Source organism: Morone saxatilis, unplaced genomic scaffold, assembly GCF_004916995.1.
Source record: "Morone saxatilis isolate NCDOM2014 unplaced genomic scaffold, NCSU_SB_2.0 Contig6, whole genome shotgun sequence".
Classification (NCBI taxonomy): Eukaryota; Metazoa; Chordata; class Actinopteri; family Moronidae; genus Morone; species Morone saxatilis.
In genome coordinates, this window is record NW_023340206.1 from 6,231,076 (window position 1) to 6,237,986 (window position 6,911).

Consider the following 6,911-nt stretch of genomic DNA (forward strand, 5'->3'; position numbering starts at 1 on the left):
AGTGCTGTGCTGCCTTCAAGTGCTGTCAGAGATATCATATTTATGACTAAGACACACACACGAATGACCCCAAAACATTGTAAATATTACTGGGAAAGTCCTCTTCATCCAAAACCACAATGAAACCTGATGGTTAAAAGTGATTGTGATTATTTTATATTACGAAGGAATATTTAGGGAATAGACTTATTAGACATCAGCTGCATACTTGTGTGCATTTTGTCTCACTCATCTTGTTTTAAAGCTCTTATTATCTTGGAATTTTTAACGGAAATATGCAGATGGACAGGTTTAAAACTTGTGTGTGTTGTACGGGAGAATATGAGGAACACATGAAGGCAGGATTACTGGTGGACATAACCAGAAATGGTTCAAATACCTTCATTCAAAGTTGAATACATCACATACTGTGTGGTCAAACTACACCGGCAGCCTTGGTAGAGAATTTGCTTACCAACAAAGCTAAATGAAGTGTTAGAAAAGCCTTGAAAATAAGCACAAAGCAATCTAGGCTTCTATTTAGTAAACAAAATGTTAAATTTGAACTATTTGATTCTTTAGATGGAGGATAATTACTCCACATCGGTGATGCGTGTCAAAATAATATCCTATCAAGATTTAGGCCACCAGGGTTGCCTTTTGAAGTTCAGCCGATATCCAGCAGCTCACTTCTATCGACCAGACACATATGGCAGGGGCTTAACTTCTGCCGTGTTTTTCAGTCGGAGATGCATGACTGCACCGTTGAAATGACAGTAATATGTGTCTGAATTCTTGTGTCTTAAGCTGTTTAACACTTCACTGTTGACTGAAACACAAAAGCACAGAGTGTCATAAATTAAATATTTAATCGGACATAAGGTGGAAGTGTTAACTAGTCTGCTTTCCAAGCATCTCCATCTGGGTTTACTGAGTCACTACATGACTAAGATTTTTATGAGGTCCTTGCTGAGCTGGCAAAGGTCAGGACGCTCTTAATGAGATAATCTATATAAACTTCATAAAACACCTTTTTTTTCTTCCTCATGCAGCAGTGGAGGAAGTAATCAGATCCTATAAAGTAAAAGTATAAATCAAAATGTACTTCAAAGGAGATAATTATGCAGCATGTCTTCTTATATTACACCGTTATTTATGATCTTAGTGGATTTCAGTAGTATTTTGATGTTGTAGCTGGTGGAGGTGAAGCTACCATTGGTTGGGTAGTTTAATCAATTGTGCATATAGGCCTATGTGCTGTATATTTTATAAACTGCACATTTTTGTTTAAAACTTGAATCTTTAAGAAGAAGCCAGCTATTTCTACAATATTTATAAAGTAGTGTAAAATGGAAATCAAGCACAAGTTTAGTTTCTCAAACTGTACTTAATTAACCATTATCTAGGCTACAGCATCATGAATTAACAGTGCACGGTGTAAATATGTAACTCTGTAAATACAGTTTGTATATACAGTGTTTGAATTAAATGACATTAAATATGTGTGAAATACACTCTGGTGTCGGCGTACATGTGATTAAAGATTTCCACTCACGCTGCGCTTCAAATCTCAGCCACTGCACATTAATTAAAACGGCCTTAATAATTAAAAAGCCTATTTATGGGACAACCAGCGCACAATAAAACACATTGCTATATTGCAATATTAACATTAAGGGATTAATAACCTATTTATCCTTCTGTTAAAAAGAAAGTGTCACAGTATTAAACTGTATTCGTTGTCCGTTCATCACGATCATTATTAAGCCTGGCTTTCAAACATAATAGCCTTAATGATCTTAAATAAGCGCTTAATTACAATCGTGCATTCAAACTTAGTTTATATTCACATAATGAGTCTGCGGGACTTTATAATGCAACTTACCGGCTTTCGGTCCTCGATCAGCCCGCAGGAGACTCGCAGCCCTCAGTGTGCAGATGAAAATCAAACACTCCTGCAGCTGCTCACTCAAACTGAGGGAGGGGGTCCTGCTGCGTCACCGACACGTCACTACTACTCCCATCAGCAACCCTGCAGCTGGACCAGTAACACACACATATATATATAGTCTAATTTTATAATTATTAAGTACTACTCTATTCCTCCCCTGTGCTACATTCACCTGGCAGCTTTAGTTACTTACGGATTCACATTACTAATTTAAAATATAATCAACGAATAGATTGTGGTGTATTATTAGGCTATAGGTTAAACTACCAAATAATTAAAAGCCGCTCTATCTCTACATTACAGAATGCATCAATAAATAATCATCCAATTATATCAGGGCCTATATCAGTCTGTTGGGTCATTCTGCTTGGTGAGTTTTTACTTTTGCTACTTTAAGTACATGTTGATGCTAAAAATCTCCAGTAAACTACCTTTACTTGTATTTCTACACTGTTGCATCGGTATTTTTACTTAATTTTAAGGTCTGAGTACTTTTACGGAGGCAAATATTGCACTAATTCTGACACATGTTACAGATTATTTAATATAATTAATTAATGATTTAAATACAAAACATATATGACCGTTATTTAATTAATAATTATTTAATTTCATGTTTCTCTATCAGCTATAATATTAAAGTGCTTCTTATGCATGAATGTATCAGTTAACTATCCACTAACATAACATATAATAATAGTTAAAATATTAGAATAGTTTCTGTCTAAATATTCATACTATTTAGACTTCAGGCATGTTTTGCTGTACCTTTTACTTGAGATTTTAAATGTAGTAAATTAGTAAATATAGTAAAGGAGTACTAGAATCAGTGACAATGATGATCAATATACTAAGTTGTGGTTTATGTATTACACTTATTGTCAATTAAAGGGTCAGTCATCTGTTTAATGAAGCTGACTTTAAATACTAGTTCCTGTTTGTCTGATATGATGCAGTACTACACCACTAATCAAATCAGTAATATTAAAATCTAAAATTGGTTTCATATTGACAAACTAAAACATTGTATGATTGTATTTGTTAGTAAAAAAAAAAATCTGAATAATATAATATTCTATAATAAAGGAACCATTCTGCATAATCCACTTATAAGTCACTATGAGGTGTTTTAGGTGCTGAATGTGTAAACAATGTATGTGTGTTTAATGGCTAAAATTCTAATACAAATATTATTTAAAATACATGAAATGTTCCTCTAAATCTCTTATCTTTACTGGTTCACTGTCAGAGGATTAGAGGCATGTTGCTCTCTACAACACACAACATGGGGTGCTATGTGCAACCAATAGTAATGAACATGGACTTAATTAAGGGAAAGATCAGTGTCTCACATGTAAGATTAATGCTTGAGGGCTCAGGATCAAAAGAGATCAAACAGCAAATCCTCTCTGCACTTTAATGAGCATTCATTATTTCTGCAGGCAAATTACAACAAGACCCTCCAAAACTATGCGTGCCCTACAAACCGCTTGCTTATTCACATTCCTTGAGTGAAACACATGGTATGCAGCCTGTGTGGACAGACTCATACATAGACTCAACAGTGACAGGCAGCAGCCCTCTGACCTGTGTGGATACGGGATCCCTCACAGGGAGGCAAGGAAGGAGACCGCAACCCTTCAGGCCCTTGTCAAACAGAGGAATTTTAGAAGCATATGCACACAGATGTGCCATAATATCTGGACAGATGGCCGGTCCGTCATGGAAAAAGCTTTCAGCAGCACCTCAGGAACTTGCTCGAATAACAACAGACAGCAAAAGACACGTAGAGGATCAGTCAAAATATACAGTGTTCACGCTGGAAATATGCGATGAAAGGGGGCAGTGACAGCTCTCCTGCTTTAGTTCATCTATGACTTGGTTGCCTGACATGTTCTTGGTTTCATATTCTTCATATTATGTTGTCAATCTATTGATCTAATGTTACAGTGTTTTATGTGCTTTACAGATTGTAACGTCCTTTGAGACAAATCTATGAATTTGGGCCTTTTATGGATAAAAATTGACTTGACTGAAGAGGCACCCAGGAGATTATCTACAGCTTTTGGGGCTTGTACCATTTAAGATTTAGAGCTGAAAGGATTAGTTGATCAATCAATTAGTCCATCAATAGAAAAATAATCATCAACTAAATCCATCCATTGTGTTAATACAAATTTAAAGTATGAATGTCAACCATTTGCATTTATTTATTGTAGTTTCAAGCCTTTCTTTTGTCTGTTTTTGTGATTTTACACGTACAACAGGACAGACAAAGAGACTATTTTCCCTAAAAGATAGAAAATATAATAAAACGTTGATGCACATAAAGGAAAGTGCATGAAGGGAGGAGGAGTGACACCCTCGGGTCAGCAGCGGCTCTGTCTGGGGCCAAATAGCAGCTGCAGAGGGGACGGCTGACAGGAGCCCCCTGCCGGGATGGATGAAGGGGAGTTTCCCTGCAGCAGCTTGACCGTGACCGCTACTGACTGAAACGTGTCGCGAGTGTGTCGGACAGCCATGCTGGGGTTTGTGTTTACGTTGCTTCCATTATCGGCGAAAACTCCTCCCAGCAACTTTGCCTGTTTTCGGCGAGCTCCCCAAATGCAGCCAGGTCAAAGACAAAAAGCCCTGAGTGAGGAGCAAGGTGGCCGAGCTGAGGGATCCTAAAAACAAACATGTCTACAGGGTCTGCAGAGAGAGACTGTCAACGCAGAGCCTGGTTCCTCCCCCCACCTTAAAACATTATTTTAAGGTGGGGGGAGGAGGTTATTATATTATTATAATGGGGGAAATTATTCTGTATTTAACAAGGCAAAAAAAAAGGTCAAATCAACATAATTTTGTGCAACAGTAATATGTTTTCTCTCTCTCTTTGTGTGTGTGTGTGATTTATTTCTTCTTCTTATTGTTATTATTTTAAATGTTATTTCAAATGTATTTTCTGATTCCCTCTCCGGAGCAGAAGGTGGCGGTAATGCACCCAAATCCTCCCCCCAACCCGAAGAGGGTCACACACACACACAAACCCGGTTGGGTCCAGATCTTCCGTCACACCCGCAGACAAAACCGGATGGAAAGTTGCGCGCGCAACTGTCGCCATCTTTGAACCCAGGAGGTGTGTGTGCACCATCAAACACCGGTCCACGAACCTGCTCCACAAAGTGAACCGAACCTGTGTACCGAGCATGGCGAACCGGACCATGCAACAAGCGAACATGCAGAGCTGTAACTCTCCTCAGCCGGTGCGGAGAGGGACCGAGTCCCCGGCTCCGGAGCTCACACCGGGGAACAAAGACAGCCCGGGTCCGCCGCAGCAGCAGCTGTCGCCCGCCGACGAACAGGCGGAGGGAGCCGGGGAAGGGAGCGATGAAGGCCCGGAAGAAATGACTCTGGATATCACCAGCTTTCGGAAGCCCGGTGAGAAGACGTTCACCCAGCGGTCGCGGCTGTTTGTCGGTAATCTCCCGGTGGATATCCCGGAGGAAGAGTTCAAAAACATGTTCGCTAAATATGGGAATATCAACGAGGTGTTCATCAACAGAGAGCGGGGCTTCGGCTTCATTCGCCTGGTATGTACCTCTCCTTATTGGCTTTAAACTGTGCAGACAAACTGTGTTTTAATGTGCTTTAAATACATTGAGTGTGTCACAGTAGCAGTATGTGCTGTTTTATGTTACCTGTTGTATGTTTAACATGTTATAGAGCAGGTTAACTAAGTTTAGACTCATATTATGTCATGTGTTGTGTGTTAAAATGGCGGTAGGTTAGCTGAATGTGTTGTTTCTCCTCTCTTCTGTGACATTACATTGAAATTAAGTTGCTTTTATATGTTGAACAGACAAACAGCAATGTGTAGTTTGAACTATGACTTTATTTGGTTGGTCATCATAGAAAATACCGTGGTGCAGCTCCTGGACTGTGAAGATTAAAGTAGAATTTGAATTATACAGCCCTTATGAATGCTGAAATGTGCCTCACTGGGGTATAAACATCCTTTTCCTTTTCCTCTCTTGTCTTCCAGGAAACCCGGACGTTGGCAGAGATTGCTAAAGCTGAGCTGGATGGCACTATTCTGAACAATCGACCAATCAGGATCCGTTTTGCTACACACGGTGCTGCGCTCGCAGTGCGCAACCTGCTGCCTGTAGTAACAAATGAGCTGCTGGAACAGGTAATCTTTATAAAAAGAGCTTTTTAAATGTCTTCTCCATTGTGCTTTGTTTCTGTGCAGTGATGTTTAAACCTGGAAACCTTCTCCCACCAGGCGTTTTCTCAGTTTGGGTCGGTGGAACGAGCCATCGTGGTGACGGATGACCGCGGTCGTCCCACTGGGAGAGGCATCGTGGAGTTTGCAAACAAAGCAGCTGCACGTAAAGCCCTGGAGCGCTGCACAGAGGGAGCACTGCTGCTGACCACGTAAGGAGTGTGTGGGGATGGGAGCCGAACACAGCACATGTTGAGGTTGAATTAGTGTTTGAATTACCTGCTTTATGGAAGAAATTGTGAAGCAGTGATTCAGATTTTTGAAGCGGTCCCAGCTCTGTAGTCTTCACTGATTATTAAAGGAATATTTCTCCCCAAAACGAAGGTTCAGGAGTTTGTACTTAAAAGTTTGTACTTAAAAGAATGTAAGAGTATGTTTATTCAGGTACCAGTGAGACAATAAAACAACAATCTAGGAGGCCAGTTTTAGTCCATCCATGAGTTTGAAGTCTTATCAGCTAAGGGGTTTATAAATAAATAAATTCGGTACATGGTACGGCAATATGTGTTTTATTGAGGTTTGAAAGATGGTGCCCACAACAGTGAGAATTTGACCTCATAAAAAGCAGATGTTTTGTGCCTCGCAAGTGATTCTGTCTATAAACCACCACAGATTTATGAACAGTCACTTCACAGGCATCCAAAGGGAGGTTAGCAAATTCACAAATCACTCTGATCTCAGTCGGCGCCGTTTGTCTTTCATTAATAAAAGCGT